We start from the raw sequence: 19,992 nt of genomic DNA, 5'->3' as shown, positions 1-19,992 counted from the left end.
CACATTTGTCTTTCGCTTTCCTTAGCATTTTAATTGGCTTTTAAAAAAACCTAAAACGGGAATGCATCTCTGCTTTTTAAAAAGCCTGACCAACCTTAGAAATATTTTCTGAGAAAATATGTGATAGCTTTTCCTTTTAGAGAACGTAACCTCTGCAGTATCAGTTTTGGTATAACACAATATTAATCAATTTTCATGAGCAACATAGTTGTGTACTGGATGTAATGCAAGATCTATAGAGTTATGTTTTTCCATGGTATTCACATTTGAGACCTGTTTATTCAGCTTACTTTTATATGTATTGATAGACTAGGTTTGCTAATATTGATATTTTTTAAACTGATTGATTGGTTGGATGTTATTCTATTTTTCTCTGAATTGAGTCCTTGTCATTTCCAAACAATGACTGTATATATGAATGAACAACATGGCCATTATGTGACACCTATTATGTGGTTTTGAACCCAAAAGGTCAAATTGAAAGTCTCCATCTTGACTGATTTTGCGCAGTTGGTCAGAATTGGAGCAAGACCATAGATTTGGCCAGTCTAATACTAGGTACACCTCTCATCAGTGCACCCTTTGCAGCACATTTCCTAGGACTCTTGTCCTTTGAATTTTCCGCCAAGCCAGAATTACATATATTGCTCCACCATATAATTCAGAAGGGATACTCGTGCAGTAGTTAGTGTCGCCGACTCACAGCTTCCCAGATTCAGTCCTGAGATCAGATAACTGTTTATGCAGAGTTTCACATGTTCTGCTTGCATGTATGTGGGTTTCCTCTAGGTTCTCTGGTTTACTTCCACTATCCCAAAACATGCAGCGAGGCAGCTAAATTGCCCCTAGGTGGGAATGTGTGTGTGCATGGTGTCATGGTGTCTTGTGATCGACTAGTGTCCCACCCTGGGTGAATTCTCCTGCTTTCTGCCTAGTTTCCACAGTATAGGCTCTGGGCCCTCTGCAACCCTAACCACAATAAAGCAGTTACTGAAAATAAATGAGTGAATCAATGAAGGGGCGGGGGGGGGGTCCTTTTTTTTATTTGTAAATAATTTTGTTTTACTGTAACCAATAATAACTATATTGATTTCTGGGCTATTTTGTGTAATGTCATGACATAATTTCAATTAAGTCCATTGCAGTTCCAGTTTGTAGCACTACAAAATGTGAAAGAGATCAAGGTGTCCAAATAGTTATGGCAGGCACTGTATATTAAATGTACCATTGCTTTGCCTTTAGTTGCATCTAGAAACTGATTTGTTACGCTATGTAGATCATTTCCATATTGGCTGCCTAAAATATCAGAGAGCTCTGAAAAGAGAGAGAGAGAGAGAGAGAGAGAGAGAGAGAGAGAGAGAGAGAGAGAAAATAATGGCGTATGTTTAATTAGCAGCATCTCTGGAGAGTCCAACGGAAGCTTGGATCAACATTAATTGGCCTTGTATGGACAAGGGGGAAGGAGGGTTTGGGGTAGTTGAGCAGCTCAAGGGACAGAACAAATAAGAGAAAGTGGTATATGAGTGTAAAATAGTGTGCTATCGTATTCATACATATGAAGCATGTGTTTCAAAGACAGAGGAAATGGATGAGTTGTAACAGTGGCTTAAATAAGTCTGTAATGGAACTGGGAGAGAGATGGATGATGGAAAACAGTCAGGTAGCAGTAGACAGAGATGAATGGATCGGGGTTTGAACAAAGGAGGGAGGATGCAGAGAATAAAGTAGTGCTGGAGGTTCCCAGATGGACTGACTAAAGCTGTCCTAAGCTTGAGAAATTGCTAATGTCACACCTCTACATCAATACAGGTGATTGGCCATTGGTGATCAATCAGCAAGGGAGACAGAATTGATCGGACTTGGTCAGATATGACATAAAAGAAGACATAGACCGTCAATGGTTCACTAGAGTGTTTCAAGAGACAAACACAATGTCTCTCAATTAGCTGAATAATGGGGTGGCTGCATGAGCTTTGATAAAGTGCTTCAATTAACCACAGAACTGTGAGACAAAGGAGTGTGGTGGCATCATTGTCTAAACATACAATATATTGCGGAGGCTGTCAGGTCAATCATCATTTTGTTGTTTATTGGGGCGAAAAAGAGAGAGAGAGAGAGAGTGTGTGCATGGGGGAGGGAATGTAAGCTAGGGAGAGTAAATGAATGCTAATGGAGGATGAACAAGTGGGTGAGAGTCACTTCTCATAGATCTCTTTTGCATTTGGCTATTGCATTTATCTTTTGGCTTCTAGACCTCCTGTCAATTCACCGTTTTCATTATTTTGTAACTCCCTTTTTCCTTCTTTTCATCTGTTGACAGTCCGTTTTAAATTCCCAGAAGATGGAACAGCACCTACTAATTATAAAAAGTCCTGTTTTTGATTTGACACTTGTTGAATATTATATTCACTCACACAAGGCGATACCTTTCACTGAGGTGTGAGCTCTGAAGTGGAACAACAGCACAAGAATTTTGCCATTTTAGCAGTATCTTATATTTGAAATAAGTGATACTGCTAGTGCTGTATTGCTCTAATAACGCCTATTGATGCCGTGTGATCAGGGAAGCAAAAATGGAATTCCTTCATGAGAAGGAGGTCTAGAACCTCCTTGCCTGGCACCCATTAGTGCTTCTCTGAACCATAGCCCACCCCAGTCCACCAGATACTGGAGCCATCACCCTCTCTTGCGGGAGTCCAGGAGGGCCCCCCGCTACATATGCTGGAGATGCATCTATAGTGAGAGCTGGAGGTGATGTATCACAGGGGATCGCTTCCTGCAGTTGCTCCAAGACAACAGGCCTAATGTGAGAGACATGAAATGAAGGGAAACTCTGAATTGTTATGGTAACTGAAGTCTGTATGTTACCTTGTTATCTCTTCTCAGAATCTTGAATGGGCTGATGAATCATGGGAATAACTTCTTAGATGGGTGTCCTAAGGTGGATAGCCAGACTCTCTCTCCAGGTCTGTATTCCAGTGTCTACTGCGATGACAATGGTGTGATGACAATGGGCCTGAACCTTTTGGCATTTGCGAGACCTCTTTGGTTGTACGTGAGCTGATTCCCATATCTCCCCACTGCACCATCATCCACGGCTGGTACTTCCTCATTACCCATGGGCCAAGGGAATAAAGATGGCTGATAACCCAGATAGCCTTGGAATAGTGTCATTCCTGAAGAAGAGTGGATCAGAGATTTGGGCATATTTAGAACAGGGAAGGAGCCTAGACCATTCCCTCTGATGGTCACCACAGAAACTATGGATGTACCAGCCGAGTTCCTGGTTAAGCCTCTCCACCTGGCTGTTAGATGCTGGATAATGCCCTGATGTGAGACTGATTTTGATGCTCAACCTCTCCATGAAGGCCTTCCACACTTGTGATATGAATTGAGGACCCCGGTCAGATAGGATGTCTGCTGGCAGGCCAAACAGTCAGAAGACATGTTGAACAGGGCAGTGGGGAGATCTGGAAAAGTGATCAAACAACAAGCCTTAGAGAACCGATCTACTGCAAACAGTATGCTGCGATTACCTTCAGATTCTGGAAGATGAGACAAAATCCTCTCTGAGTTACGGACAAGGGCTGAAGTTTACCAGCTGGAAGTTGTCTAGGAGTTTTGGATTGGGTAAAAACAGAACAGGACATCACAAAGTTCTCCACATCGGCTTGTGATTAGTCAATAATTGTGCCATTTTGACAACCCCAGGATGACCCATAGCTGTCGAAGTATGTGCCCAGGTAATTAACATACCCCTAATAGCTTCTGGCATGTACACCTTCCTGGGTGGTTTGTCACTTGTTCCAGGGTCACCTGTTGCAGCAACAGAAATCTCCTGGTCCTGGAAATCTCCCAGAGGATAGGATGGGTTGAGATGACAGATCTTTGGGTTCTGGGTCATGCACTGTGGACAGCGCATCGCCATTCTTATTTAGAGGTCTGTAGGATATTGTGAACTCCATGTATTCCAGGTTCTGATGATCCATGTACACAACAAAGGGACGGAGTGCTCCTTCCAGCCAATTCCTTCACTCCTCAAGGGCCAGTTTTCCAGATTTTGAGTAGTGTGATTTCCTTTCACACAGAAGGTTGTCCAGCCTGATTTAGAGGGAAATCAGTTGGTTTAGGGTAAGCGATTGGTCTCTGCAGACCAATTCTCTTAGAATGTCATCCCGCAGTCCTCTCAAATAAGCTGGAATGAGGGCCTGTACAGTTAGTGTGTGAAAAGTGAGGGCATACTCAATAGCCAGTTTGTTACTTTGGTGAATTTTGAAGCGCTCCTCTCCAGATGCATTACTCTCAGATGGGTGATTAAAAAAAAAAAAAAAAACACCTCCTTAACAAATATGTAAACTGCTCATAGGACTGTGTCTCCTCCCCTTGTGCTTTCCAGATAGCAGTAGCCTACTCCTGTGCCCTCCATCTAAGCAGGGATATAATGAAATACATTTTAGACGCATTGGTGCTGATCCTGGATGGATTGGGTGCAATGTATAGGGAACACTGTAGCAGAAGTCCTCTGCAATCCCTGTTTTTGTGTTCAAATGTTTCAGGTATAGATATTTTGGAGTCATGGGAAGCAATAAGAGTTTGGCTCACTTGCTAACACTCACACGTTGGTGGATATACTTAGCTGTCATTCTTTGAGCCATGTTTTGGAGCATTTCATTGATGTGCTGATTTTGTTGTTGTAAGTCAATGATTTGCTGCTGTTGCAAGTTCACCATGGCTTCAACACCAATTGATTTTGTTTTCACTGTTTATCAGTGTCTTGTAGGGTCCACATATAAATAAAAATTTATACACTAAACAAATACAGATACAGTGCATTGTGTTGCACCCCTAATACAGCATTTTAGATACATCATTGAGGATTGGACAGTTTAGGAATAAAAATCTGTAATGGCCTGAATAAAATTAATAGGATGGTATATATTTACCATGTCTATTTTTTTCCGTAAAATTAAAGCTGTGCTATGAACATAAAGGGTCATGGGTTATTCTTTTACTCTAGACGATGTCCCTGGCTGCAAAAAAGTTTGAGAACTCTTGTTTTAAGGAACCACCTTTAAGACCTGCTTGTCAGAAGTGAATCAAATCAAATATTCCCTTGAACATTTATCAACACAGCCAGTGAAAAGCCATAAAGGGTCAGTTTTTGTCACTCATCTCTACTCATCAGCTGTACATTGGAGAAAACAAGAGAAGACTAGCTGATGACTTCTTTGAGAGCTCATCTGCACTTTGGAAGCTCATGGAATGAATGTTCTGTTTTGTCAATAACTATTATATCATCAACTATTTTGAATATAAAGTGATTTCACCACCTTCATCCTCAGAAGCACTGATGATATTCTGCTTCTTTCTGTGCAACCTTTACTATGTAAAATACATACAGTGAGGGCAATTTTATATATAATTTGGATTCTTATCTTGTTGAAACATTCATATTCTCCCCAGATTGGCCAATAATGTGTCCCAGTACATCACTCCATTCATATTTCCTTCGATGACGTGTAATGCCCCAGTACTGTTTGCAGCGAAGCAGCCCAATTTCATGATGCTCCCACCTCCATATTTTACTGTGGGTATGATGTTTTTAGAATCATATGTGCCACCCTTTCTCCAAACATAATGAGCTGAATGATTGCGAAAAATTTCTATTTTTGACTAGAGTATATTGTTCCAAAAGAGTTCTGATTTGTTTTAGATGAAAATCTGTGCGTCTGTTTTTTTTTTTTGAGAGTTTTGCATGAGGTGTGGGAATGGAGATAATGTGGTGCAGTTCATTGCTTATTGTTGTCTGAGTAACTGTTATTTTTGCTGCTTTCAGGTCATCCTACAACTATTTTCAAGTGAGTGCTGGCTTCTCTCTCACCCGTAAGTGCAAAGCGCTTATTTGCATGTAGTGATGCCCACAACACTCCGTAATGAATAATCAGGGTAAAGCCTGAAAGACAGAAGTGGAAGTTATTTTGACTTACATCTATGGCAATAAAAATATTGAATAATATAACATTAATAATAAGTGTGTGCTTATCAACTGACACATTTGTCTATGGCTTATGGCTCTTCACAGACAAATTGGCCCATCCTTTGTTTATACAGCACCATTTCCTTTATCATAATTGAATGATTAGTTTTATTTGTCTTCATTTATCGGTTTGTGTCGGCTCGTTTTTTAAATTTATTTTTCATATTCTTTAATTAATGGCAATAAAATTTTCAACAACATTTTCTCAGTGTAATTCGTCCCTGACCTAATGAACTAGCATGAGGATCCATAGCACCTCTAAAACTCTCTTTGGATAAGGGCGTCTGCTAAATGTTGTCAGTGTAATAAAAATAAGCAATTTGAACTCGCTTGTATAATTCATATATAACAGTGCAATAATCCATGCAAATTATATTATTTTTCTTATTTACTATTCTTTTTTTTTTTATTTACTAAATATTGAATTTTTTTTTTCTAATAATCATGTCTTACAACATCCATCAAAGCACACAACACAAACTCCTGACCAATCAAAGAATAGCCTTATGTGCAACCAAATTGGTGTACTTAAATATCTTTGCAGTGTGAAACCATCTGAACCAAATGTTAAATATTAAAAATATCTACAATATGTTCAAAAAAACAACAAAAAAACAACAACCCTTCAACCTCTGGTGCAGATTTTAGCAAATAAAGTAATTGTGAAAACAGCCTTAAATAGCATTAATAAAACTGACTGAATGGACCCTGAAGTGGACAAAGAATCTACATATGAATGTGACATTAGGGCTTTTAAAGTCAGGTAATAATATTCAAATTGTATAAATTATAATAAGCCAGGTTTGATAAATTCACCTATAAATGGCCTTTCAGAACACAGCAGAGGAATGTGTAGGGAACAGAGACCGCTACTTTGCCAGTCTGCATATGCCATGTTTTTTATCAAATGTTAGGCAACAGCTGCATTTCTCTCTGTTGGAACGTTGGAAATGCGGCATCATTGCAAGAACTGCAAAACAATTTTTCTAACGGACCTCAAAGGAGCAAGCAAATTTGACAAGCTAGGAATAAAACTTTGTGTGTAATTAAATGAAATGCTGTTAGAGAGCAAAGGCAGTGAAGTGTGAATGTGTGGTCTAGAAGTTGCAAACAAAGCATTGTAACAGCTCTTTACTGTATGTCAAAGATACAAGCTGCAGTCTCTGACTTTGGAGTGTCGGTTGGCTTAATCAGTGATAAGTGGCAGTTCTACTAACCTGGGACTAATAAAAGAAACATTTTCAAAGTTGAATGCGCTGTCCACTGATTCAAGACCTGTAAATAGCCACATCAAATAAATTGGCAGCAAGGACAATTGCTAGTATCTTCTTTAATTTGCTTTAATCCTTTTTAGTGCCTGCTGGTATCAACCTACTCTTACTCTTACTATTATTACTGAATAATCCATAAGCAATGCTTTTTGCTAGATTTGAAATGGCACTTGACACTGTTAGTAAAGCAAAAATATTTTAGCCATTGTGACCTTAGAAACAGTATTGCAGGGACCAGTGACTCAAAAATGTTTCATTAGAGCCTTGAGACAGTAAATGCTTTTTCAGTCCCTCCAGGATTTTCGAGATTTTGTGACTGCAGAAATGAACACAAAATCAAACAAACTCTGTAATATTCGGGAGAGCTTGAAATTTTGCAAAATTACTGCAGATTTTCCACAGATTTGGGGCAAAACACATCATGTGGCATCATCACAACACGCATTCAGCCAATTCTAGTAGTTTTCCACAAACAAAAGTGCTCTGCAAGTTGCATCGCAAATTTTATTGGGGAAAGCCGCTGCAAGGTTGAACATTTCGTAACTCTACGAAATCCTGTACAGACTGCTTTTTGAAACATGCTAGTATGTTTACACGCAGGACACGAGCCAGGGTGGCTAATCTAAACTTGTTTGGGAACAGTTGCAGATTAACCTGAAGTTTCTGCATGTAATAGTCTATGTGCAATTGAATTATTAAAAAAAGTAATTGCATGGGTAGGTTTTCTTTAGTAGTCTCAGGATCTGTAATTGTTGTGTGTGAGAGTATGGAATATTTTCATTGGTCAAAATGGAAACGCTGTTGTTTTTTTAAAAGAATTATAAGTAGAGCGATGTGTCTGCCCTATTCATTTAGCAGATTGGTAAAATTGAATGAGCACAGATGTCCCTAATAAACTGGATGGTGAGTATATATATAAAAATGAGCAAGAAATCACTAAAAAACATGAAATCATACATATATGTATGCAATTGTATACATCATTATAATGATCAGCAGTTCATTTAGACTCTCTTTTTGCTTCACTAAAGGTAGAGATTAGAGTAAAATGCAGAACCTATCATTTTTGCAAGTATTAAAAGCCACACAATCATATCAAAACTTACTGTAACAGTGTTGCTGTAATCTGATAATATCTTAAAATTAGCTTTAAGTGTAATGTGTTAGCAAAAAGTTAATACCTGCTTGACCTGGCAAAACTGCATCCTCCCCACTGATTTGAGTACACTTTGAAATGACAGGTGTATACTGAACAATATCAAAATATATAATTAGACAGAGATACCTATACCATCTTAGGGTGGTATGTACGGTGGCTTATTGGTTAGCATGCTTGCCTCGCACCTCCAGGGTTGGGGGCTTGATTCCCACCTCTGCCCTGTGTGCGCGAAGCTGGCATGTTCTCCCTGTGCTTTGGGGGTTTCCTCCGGGTACCCCGGTTTCCTCCCCTAGTCCAAAGACATGTGTTGTAGGCTGATTGGCATCTCTAAATTGTCCAGAGTGTGAATGAGTGTGCAATTGTGCCCTGCGATAGTTGGCAGTTGTCCAGGGTGTCCCCTGCTTTGTGCCCTGAGTCCCCTGGGATAGGCTCCAGGCTCCCCCATGACCCTGTGTAGGATGAGTGGTATGGAAAATGGACAGAGATTTTCTTTTTTGGGTAAATTGATGGTACCGCTGGGCTTTATAGATGGCCTTGTTTTTCACTAGGTTTTTTTTGAATACTAATTTAAGGTCTGAGGTGTCAGTACATTGTTCACTGACATTTAAATACGTTATAGTGTCCAGTGAGTGCCTCAGTCTGGTCTATTCAAAATCATAATAACTCCCACTACAGAAATCACAGGGTTGTAGAATAATAAATAGCAGAATATGGAAAGGGAAAGAGAGAGAATTTTGCTTTGTTGCTGCCTCTATAGGCTGTGTCTCCATAACAAAGTGGGAGAGAATGGACAGCAGTGCCTCGAGCTAGTGGAGTGAAGGATGGAATGAAGTAGAGAAATGGAAAGGAGATGGAGGGAGTGACAGATGCAGAATGAAGGGGAAGAAAAAGGATTGGCAAAGAGGAAAAAAAAAAGAGAGAGAATGGATACACATGACTGCAGACCAGGGCAAAAAAGGTTGCCCTCCTCTTTCTGTTGTTCCAGCTCATTCTGTCTGTCCAGGTCTCCTCCATGACCTCTGTGTTTGTGCTCTCTTGCTTTCTCTGTGTGCTGTTTGTCTCCAATCTGCAGCAATCTCAGCACATACCTTAGTGTTTCTTTTAAAAACATTATTATACTTTAAAATGTCTGGCAGACTTGTAAATAGAAATCAATATATACTTTGTTCATCATTATTTTTCCTTGTAATTACTAGGAGCTGTATTCAGTCCAAAGCTGCACCAATATATATGCAGGGAAAGTTAAGCTTGTTCAGAGATGGGTAATACATTCTCCTGGCTCCTCATTCAGATTATTCAAATAAATTGGGTGTAGTTGATGCTGCTGTGGTTGCCAGATTTTTCTTGACTAAAATGGAAAAATTCATCTAACATGAGCCTACTGTATATCTTGCCAATATATAATTGTAACGATCACAGAATTAACTGCAATTTTGGTTTAATTTAACAATATGGCTTCCACCCTCATTGTTCAGCAGCTTATAAAATAGCACTTGATCAAGCACATACTATTAATTTGCATTTTATTATTATTTTTATTTCATGCTCTGACAGTTACTCGTGAGCGCCTCTTAATATAGCTACAAGATACTAAATGGAGGTCATGAACTAGTAATGTATGCACAGGATAATTCTATCATGCTTTTAACTTGCTAATTTATGTTTTGTTGAATTAATAAAATAATGCCAATGGTTTTATTAATTCAGTGTATTCTTCTGTAAAGAACATCTCTTCCAATGTCCTCTTGTAATTAATTAATTCATTAATATTTATGTATTTAATATTGATCTCAAGTGGCATTCCATGTTTTTTTCAGCGGATTTACAACCCAAAGCATACATTTCAGTTTGACATATTGCGGTTACATCAAACTGTCAGACAGTGATGCTGGACTTAGCAACGAATGAGATTGTGGGTTGGATGGATGGTAGTGGTGATGGTGGATGGTGGTGATTAGAAGATGGACAGGAAGTTGGAAGTATTTTTTGAAGATATTATTACAATGACACAAAACAAGAAGACAATAAATACACTTGAACAACCTCTAAATCTGGGCAACATAGAAGCTGTTCTCACCTACAGGTGTTGGTCTGAAACACAACTAATATTAGCTACTATCACTTAAAGTCAATACTTCCATCAGCTAGACCAGTTTGTGGATGAAGAAATAAACAAGAACACAGCAGGTGAGAGAAGCAAGGGTCCAAGGTTATTATCAACCACCACGAGATCCCAAGTGAGATGTCCTAAAGTGATCTGATCTCCCCTTAGTTGGGGCTTCTCTTTTATACAGTTTGCTATCCCTTGTGTATGCCCCTAGCTCACTCTTTTCCAATCCTATTGTGTGTGTTTTTAGGTATTTTCTGAGGCCCATTATGTTTAGATTTTTCTTATTTTCGAGGCCCATTATGTTTGCTTTTCTTATTTTCGATTCCCTCATTTCCGACTTCAGCCTTTTAGGGGATTACTGATTTGACTGTTAGTGCGTGTGGACCTTAATCATCATTTTAATCTTCCTATGCTTTTTCTTTCTATTGGTAAGTGTATAAACTCTGTTTATTTCTTTTAATCATCTTTACCTTATCTGTCTAGGGTGTTTACATATCTTGTGTGTGTTACAAAGTTAGTGAGTGTTAGTAATTTATGATCTTAACCTGTGTACCCTTTTTCCTTAATAAACCCTTATTTTCCCACAGTTGTCTCCCTTGTGTTTTATCTTGTCATAATTTTCATCCAGCACAGGATGAGAGAGAACATGGATGATATCAAAGAAATGAACAAAACAGGACTACACTGGGTTGTATTAAAGTAGCTAAAATGACTGCCAAAAAGGGTTCCTCCCTTATCTAAATGGCACACAACAAACAACTAACAAACTGTTGGAGCAACTACAAAAAGTACCATTAACATTAAGCCTTGACAAATAGTAAACACTAGCACAAACAAGTAAACAAGTTAGCAAACGAGCTAACAAACATACAAGCTACCAAAGAAGCAAGCCAACAGGAAGTGGGATGCCTTTAAATCAATAGCTCTACCCCATTTGGTCACATCTTGGTCTTCTCATTGATCAGGTTTTTGACTGAAAAGAATGGTCCTATCCTTCCATCTTCAGTATGTTTCATAGAAAAGCTCTCTCCCTCCCCTTGTCATCCCGTTCCCCTGACCTTCCAAGTAATTTATCTCTCTCTTTTTTTTTAAATTTAAAATCTTTTCATCCAATCTCTAAATGCATCACCATCCCCAACCAAATGGCCCCCCCCCCCTATCACTCACTCACTCGCGCACACACACACACACACACACAAATTTTTTCTTCCTCCTCTTTTGTGTCCTACAGAAAAGCAACTTCACCAGCTTCAAATTAAAACACTGAACCCGCTTTTGTCTTTTGTCAAAGCTTTTTGAGGTCTGTGGGTCCTATATAACCATCACTCAGAAAAAAGAAAAATCTGGCACTTATAGGAACATTTAAGTATATAGGTGTCACTCTAATATTGTTGAGTGAAAAGAAGACCTTTCTAGATGGTAGGCAGTTATATCAAATTATACAGGAAGTGTCCTTGATCACTCCCATAGCACCCAAGTGTTTTAAAGAAGCGTGCATTATCTGTGTCAGTCAGACTGCATCTGCATGAATAGGCGTCATACAGTATCTTAAGAGTGCAGCTGCATTTTTATATTATTATTACACACAACAGACTGTTTAATTCACTTCCCAGCTATTATTTTAGTATTATATAGGGAGTGATAATGTACATAAGTCTTAAATGTAGCAGTGCCAGCTCTTTCCAGGTTGTAGTATGTCACAGGGACAGTTTATTCTCTCAACACACAATTCCTTTTAGAGTTCCTCAGAAATGGGCGTCAGTGATGACAGTAATGTATGCTATTGTATGACCTATCCTATCCTATGCCTCTTTCTCTCTCTTTCTCTTTCTTGCTTTCCTTCTACACCTCTCTTTTCCCAGAGGGATCCTCATGATTTCAAGGAAATAGAGTCTCCCATATAATCTCTAATCCTTCTATTTTTCCTGTCCATTTCTCTACCTCTCTTTGCCTTGTCCTTATAAACACAGGGCAATATAAGGGAAAAATGGTGGATAGAGAATATGAAGTGAGTATACACCTGCATATGGAGACACACAGGAATAAAAATGCTAGCATTTTTCACCCCTTCAGCTATGTTCTTTCCTCCTTTTCCCTTAGTCTCTATTTTTTCTCAATGCCTCATGCCCTGTGTTGCCCTCTAAATTGAATTATCATGTTGACAGGGAGAGGGAGGACTTCAGTCCTTTAACACCCGGGAGATGGAGTGCAGATACGTGTTCATATGGGATGCCATGTCCACTGGGGAAGGCTTTGTCAATTTTTTTTTTTTGCTCTGTCTTACAGAAATACCACTTTCTGCATTTTCACACACAGCCTAACCCTAGCACCAATAAATATTTCCCTTTAGAACAGACCAATCTCTACCTCTATCTGTCTGTATTGCTTTCTCTCACGCTCTCTAGTTGATGTTCTCCCTCTTATACCTGCACAGATGGTTTCTGGTGGCTCCTCTGTGTCTTCATTATCTGCCCAATTACTGAGGGAAGATGGCTGCAATTATGGCCGACAGCTATTGTCTATGCTGTAGCACTCAATATTTATTAGTGTTGCACCTGCAGCAGAAAGCCCAGGTGTCTTTTTTCCTGATAAATACACCACTTCTTCATATTTGTCTCTCTGTCTTTGCAATATACAGATGAAATAAAAATAGAACCCCTTGGCATTAATTTAGCTTGCCATGTTTGGAGAAAGAAGGGTTGCAAGTATGATCTCAAGAACATTATTTGAAATTGCAAGTCCATCAGAAGAATACTCATAACCTTGGGGAATGTGCCAAAATTGAACCACAATAAGCTAAAATAAATAAATAAATCAGTAGAGAGCTGTCAGGGAGGTGGTGATTCCAAAAACAGGATAAGAAATCATTTAATTAGGCAAACACGAGAGCATGAATGCCAAAAACCGAAAATGCATGCACAGAATCAAAAGGCTAGCTATAACTGGCTAGGAGCGAGTCTTTGCAAAGTAGCATTTCAAAACTTTTGGTGTGACAGTGAACAATGACAGACAATTCAGCTTGCACTCATTTCAGCATCCCTAAATGCACAAATAATTCAAGCAAACATCTAAATGAGCTTTCAGTCATTTTTGATCAATCAGCTTAAGAGAAGCTGGGGCAGTGGTGGCTCAGTGGTTGAAAGGCTCTGGGTTACTGATCAGAAGGTCAGGAGTTCAAGCCCCAGTACTGCCAAGCTACCACTGTTGGGCCCTTTGACAAGGCCCTTAACTCTCAGTTGTATAAATAAGATAAATGTAAGTCACTCTGGATAAGGGCATCTACCAAATGTCATAAATGTAATTGTAATGTAAATGAGAAAGAAATGCCTTTGTGCTATTCCCCCTGGATGAGGGTGAGCATTTTAGGAGGCAGCACATAAGTCTGCAGCCAGCATTTCAAAGAATCTGACTACTTGAATCCACTGGCGGTAATCTTAATGTTATCCACGCATTACTGTTATTTATTAATTATTACTGTGCCTCTGTTTTTGTCTTTTTTGATTCATTTAAAAAAATTTTTAAAAAAATCTATTTACTGTATTGGTGGTTGTAACCCCTTACTTACCATTTTGTCCCATGAGGGGGAAATATGTGTGGACACTGAGAGGATATTGGAAACCATGGACTGCCCTGTAAGACCTTTATACCTGTGCTATATCGCCGAACTACTAATTGTACTGTATGACTACACTTCAGAAAATGGAATAAAAATAAGTTAAAAAAAGAGAAAAGAATCCACTGGCTGTAAACACCGAAAACATGGGACTGTATCATTTCAATTTGATAGACATTAAAATCTGTTCTCAGGCAAATTGTTTTTGACAAATTCAGCCTTGTGTCAAAAGTCTGCTTTGTGTATGGGACCTACATACTGCAGACTATGACTAGGCACCTGTTTTATATGCACACATACACCAATCAGCCGAATCATTAAAACCACCTGCTTAATGTTGTGCGGGTCCCCCTTGTGCCACCAAAACAACTCTGACTCATCGAGGCATGGACTACACAAGACCTCTGAAGGTGTTCTGTGGTATCTACCACCAACACTTTTGCAGCAGTACCTTTAAATCCTGTAAGTTGTGAGGTGGGGCCTCCATAGATCAGACTTGTTTCTCCAGCACCTCCTACAGATGCTTGATCGGACTGAGATCTGGGGAATTTGGAGGCCAAGTCAACACCTTGAACTCTTTGTCATGTTCCTCACACCATTCCTGAACATTTTTTGCAGTGTGTCAGGGCGCATTATCCTGCTGAAAGAGGCCACTGCCATTAAGGAATATCCACTGTTCACTGATAGAGACTTGAGGGAAAAACTGTTTGTGGCAGTTGTAGTCCTAGCCATTATAGCATAACTCTTCATATGAATTGTCCAAAGCCATCTTATGGTTTTTTAGTGGTATCATCCTCAGCAATCTCAATAATCTTTAGACTGCACCCTGTGGGGCCATTCTCAGCAGCAGCATGTAATTTCCAATTGATGAGAACTCCAACCAGAAGTAGGGCATCTGGATGGATCAGAGAGGTCTGGAGAGCAGAAGGGGCCAGGATCACTGGCATCTCAGGAGTATCATGTGTAGCTTGACAGAAAAAGAGAGGGAGACAGAGGAAAAGAGAAGGAGAGATTTATTAGGTATGCTTATTGCCCTGTAATGGTTAAGGACAATGTACTTTGCGTGAGTGCAAGCAGGGACTCTGGCAAGACTAGCTATGACAGCATAACTAAAAGGGAGAACCAGAAGGTAACACTGACATGAGGGCGCCCTGCGACATAAGGCGGCCAGCCACTCCACCATCAACAAACCTGGGTGAACGCATGAATGTGTGCGGGGGGTGGGGATGGGGAGTTTTGTGACAGCATCCAAACATCCTAGTTCACCACAACACTCTATTTATGTGAGCTCTATAGATCTTTTCCTTTACCTAAGAAAAAAGTATCCACAAAAAGCTTGACTAAACAAATATGCTTTCAGCCTGTACTTAAACACTGAGACTGTGTCTGAGTCCCGAACATTAATCCATTAGTCCCAAACATGTAAGGCTGTTCCATAACTGTGGGGCTTTTTAAGAGAATGCTCTTGCTGTAGCCTTCTCTATTCGAGGTACGAACAAATAGTCTGCACCTTTTGATTGAAGTAGGCGTGGCAAATCATAAAAGTCCAAAAGTGCACTCAGGTACTGTGTCGCGAGACCATTCAGTGCTTTATAGGTCAATAGTAGTATTTTATAATCAATGCGAAATTTTACTGGGAGCCAGTGCAGTGTGGATAAGATAGGGGTGTCGTGGTCATATCTTCTGGTTCTAGTTAGGACTCTTGCAGCTGTATTCTGGACTAATTCTAGTTTGTTTATGCACCTACTGGAACATCCTGACAGTAAGACAATAATCCAACTTAGAGGTGACAAAAGCATGAACTAATGTTTCTGCATCGTGTAGTGACATTATATTTCTTATCTTAGCAATAATTCTGAGGTGAAAGAAGGCTATCCTAGTAATATTATCTTCATGAGCATCAAATGATAGACTGGGGTCAATAATCACTCCAAGGTCTTTTACTACTGCACATGATGAAACAGAAAGTCCATCCAGAGTTACTATGTGATCAGAAAGCTTACTTCTAGCTGCATGTGGTCCTAGTACAAGTACTTCTGTCTTGTCAGAAGTAAGTAAGAGGAAGTTAATAAGTATCCAGTATCTAATGTCCTTTACACATTCCTCAACTTTGGCTTTGCTAAAACATACGACTGTGTGTCATCAGAAAAAACCCCAGACCTATCATAGAGATAGCAGAAACTTGAGGAATGGCCAAATCAACAATTTGGTACATTCTTAAAAAGAAGGAATGCACTGGTGAGCTCAGCAACACATGGAATGCCCCAGAAGACAACTAAAGTGATGATCGCAGAATTATTAACTTGTTGAAGAAAAACCCCTTCACAACATCTAGCCAAGTCAGGAACCCTCTGGAGGAGGTAGGTGTATCAGTCTACACTCAAGAGACACCTTCATGCTGTAAATACAGATGGTTTAGCTCAAGGTGCAAATCACTGGTAACACTCAAGAACAGAATGGCCGTATTAGACTTGCTAAAAAAGCCTTTAAAAAAGAAAGCCTGACCAGTTCTGATGCATGATTAACTTGTACTGGAATGATGGGAAGAGAAGAGTATAAAGAAGGAAAGGAAGGGCTCGTTCCAAAGCATACCACGTCATCTGTCAAACATAGTGGAGGAAGTGTTATGGCATGGGCATGAATGGCTACTAATGGAACTGGGTCACTGGTGTTTATTGATGATGTGACTGCTGATAGAAGTAGCAAGATGATTTCTGAAGTGTATAGAGATATACTTTCTGTTCAGATTCAGTCAAATTCTGCAAAACTGATAGGACGGTGCTTCACAGTACAAATAGAAGAAATTAAATGTTCTTAAATGTCCAATGACCTCAACCCAATTGATCTGCTTTTCACTTACTGAAAACAAAACTGAAGGCAAAAAGACCCACAAACAAGCAGCAATTGAAGGCAGCTGCAATAAAGACCTGGCAAAGCATCTCAAGGGAGGAAACTCGGCATTTTATGATGTCCATGGTTTCCACATTTCAGGCAGACACTGACTGCAAAGGATTTGCATCCATGTACAGTGAGGGAAAGAAGTATTTGATCCCCTGCTGATTTTGTACGTTTGCCCACTGACAAAGAAATGATCAGTCTATAATTTTAATGGTTTTTATAATTTTAATGAGGGAAATAAGTATTTGACCCCCTCTCAATCAGAAAGATTTCTGTCTCCCAGGTGTCTTTTATACAGGTAATGAGCTGAGATTAGGAGCACACTCTTAAAGGGAGTACTCCTAATCTCAGCTTGTTACCTGTATAAAAGACACCTGTCCACAGAAGCAATCAATCAATCAGATTCCAAACTCTCCACCATGGCCAAGACCAAAGAGCTCTCCAAGGATGTCAGGGACAAGATTGTAGACCTACACAAGTCTGGAATGGGCTACAAGACCACTGCCAAGCAGCTTGGTGAGAAGGTGACAACAGTTGGTGCGATTATTCGCAAATGGAAGAAACACAAAAGAACTGTCAATCTCCCTCGGCCTGGGGCTCCATGCAAGATCTCACCTCGTGGAGTTGCAGTGATCATGAGAACAGTGAGGACTCAGCCCAGAACTACACGGGAGGATCTTGTCAATGATCTCAAGGCAGCTGGGACCATGGTAACCAAAAAAACAATTGGTAACACACTACGCCGTGAAGGATTGAAATCCTGCAGCGCCCGCAAGGTCCCCCTGCTCAAGAAAGCACATATACATGCCCGTCTGAAGTTTGCCAATGAACATCTGAATGATTCAGAGGACAACTGGGTGAAAGTGTTGTGGTCAGATGAAACCAAAATGGAGCTCTTTGGCATCAACTCAACTCGCCGTGTTTGGAGGAGGAGGAATGCTGCCTATGACCCCAAGAACACCATCCCCACCATCAAACATGAAACATTATGCTTTGGCAGTGTTTTTCTGCTAAGGGGACAGGACAACTTCACCGCATCAAAGGGACGATGGACGGGGCCATGTACCGTCAAATCTTGGGTGAGAACCTCCTTCCCTCAGCCAGGGCATTGAAAATGGGTCGTGGATGGGTATTCCAGCATGACAATGACCCAAAACACATGGCCAAGGCAACAAAGGAGTGGCTCAAGAAGAAGCACATTAAGGTCCTGGAGTGGCCTAGCCAGTCTCCAGACCTTAATCCCAGAGAAAATCTGTGGAGGGAGCTGAAGGTTTGAGTTGCCAAACGTCAGCCTCGAAACCTTAATGACTTGGAGAAGATCTGCAAAGAGGAGTGGGACAAAATCCCTCCTGAGATGTGTGCAAACCTGGTGGCCAACTACAAGAAACGTCTGACCTCTGTGATTGCCAACAAGGATTTTGCCACCAAGTACTAAGTCATGTTTTGCAGAGGGGTCAAATACATATTTCCCTCATTGAAATGCAAATCAATTTATAACATTTTTGACATGCGTTCTTCTGGATTTTTTTGTTGTTATTCTGTCTCTCACTGTTCAAATAAATCTACCATTAAAATTATAGAATGATCATTTCTTTGTCAGTGGGCAAACGTACAAAATCAGCAGGGGATCAAATACTTTTTTCCCACACTGTATTTAAAACAGTCCCAATATTTATGATTATGTTGGCTTGTCCAATTACTTTGAGCCTGTGAAAATGGAGGGACTCTATAAGGGGTTGACAAATGGAGGGCTCACCAGTTTATATATTTACCAATATTTTTGGTAAATCCCTGGAATTAAAGCTGAAAGTGTACACTTCAATCACATCTTGATTGCTTCATTTCAAATAAATTGTGCTGGTGTAAAGAGGCAAAATTATGAAAATCATGTTACTGTCCATATACTTATGGACCTGACTGCAAATAAAAACATATTTGTTTTGTGAATTTCTGGCCAGAAAATTTTTACAGAAATAAGTAAAAAAAAACAACAACTCTCTTTTTTGTTGCCTTCTGTGGATTCCAGTCCCAAGGCAAGCCTCTAGCCTCAGATGCCCTATTGCAAAACAATACAACACAAATCAACACAAATAGGAGTGGGCAAATACTATTCATATCAGTATTTGTAACCATTTAGCATTATCTTTAGCTTTCTATACCACATTGTGAAACTGGTGTGGGTTGCGCCCTAGTAGCGGTCTGTGTGTGTGTGGATATGTATCCTTTAGCAAGCTTCTACCATTCCTCATAGTGACAGTGCTACACTATTCCAATACTTGTGTGCTTCAGCCCCAGCAATGCTGCTATGCCTCTCTTATGGGAATACATAGTTTGTGATTAATATAAAATCCTGGGCTGAGAGTCCTTTCTCACTCACTCCTACCTGAGGAACTAGCCTCTAATGATCTAGTGGAGTTTGAGAGATGGAACCCCATGTAATTCTCTGCTGCAGCAGAATATTATAGGTCCAGTTAAAGAAGGAATGCAAAAGTGGGAAAAGAAGGGTAAGATGAAAAAGTCTGCTGCATGCATATAGAGCAACACATGATAAGGGAAACTATAACTGAGAAAGAATGTTTATGTATACTGCATGGCCAAAAGTTTGTGGACACTTACCTAAACTGTGGGCATTACCTAAACTGTTGCCACAAAGTTAGAACCACACAATTATAGAGAATGTCTCTGTGTGCTGTAGCATCACAAACTCCCTAACTCCCTCCTAACAGGAACTAAGAGGCCCAAACCTGTTCCAACATGACACAAAGTGCACAAAACGAGCTTCATTAAGCTCATGAACCTTGTTATGCCAAGGTCAGAGAGGAAGAACTCGAGTATCCTGCAGAGAGCACCCTTGGGATGAACTGGAACACCAACTGCACGCCAGACCTCACCCAACTTTTTGTA

At 39.9% G+C, this 19,992-nt stretch overlaps 1 long non-coding RNA gene across 1 annotated transcript in view; it reads left to right on the top strand.

Moving 5' to 3' along the window:
• The window catches only part of LOC108272425 (uncharacterized), a 41,593-nt gene extending 35,563 nt beyond the window's left edge, over window positions 1-6,030 (top strand). Inside the window, exon 4 of the long non-coding RNA XR_001814064.3 lies at window positions 5,837-6,030. This is a non-coding gene — a long non-coding RNA (uncharacterized LOC108272425). The remainder of the gene's footprint in view (window positions 1-5,836) is intronic.
• The last annotated feature ends 13,962 nt before the right edge of the window (window positions 6,031-19,992 follow it).

Source organism: Ictalurus punctatus, chromosome 12 (assembly GCF_001660625.3).
Source record: "Ictalurus punctatus breed USDA103 chromosome 12, Coco_2.0, whole genome shotgun sequence".
In the NCBI taxonomy this organism is placed as follows: domain Eukaryota; kingdom Metazoa; phylum Chordata; class Actinopteri; order Siluriformes; family Ictaluridae; genus Ictalurus; species Ictalurus punctatus.
Note: the sequence above shows the minus strand (reverse complement) of the source record. Positions and strands in the feature narration are given on the sequence as shown.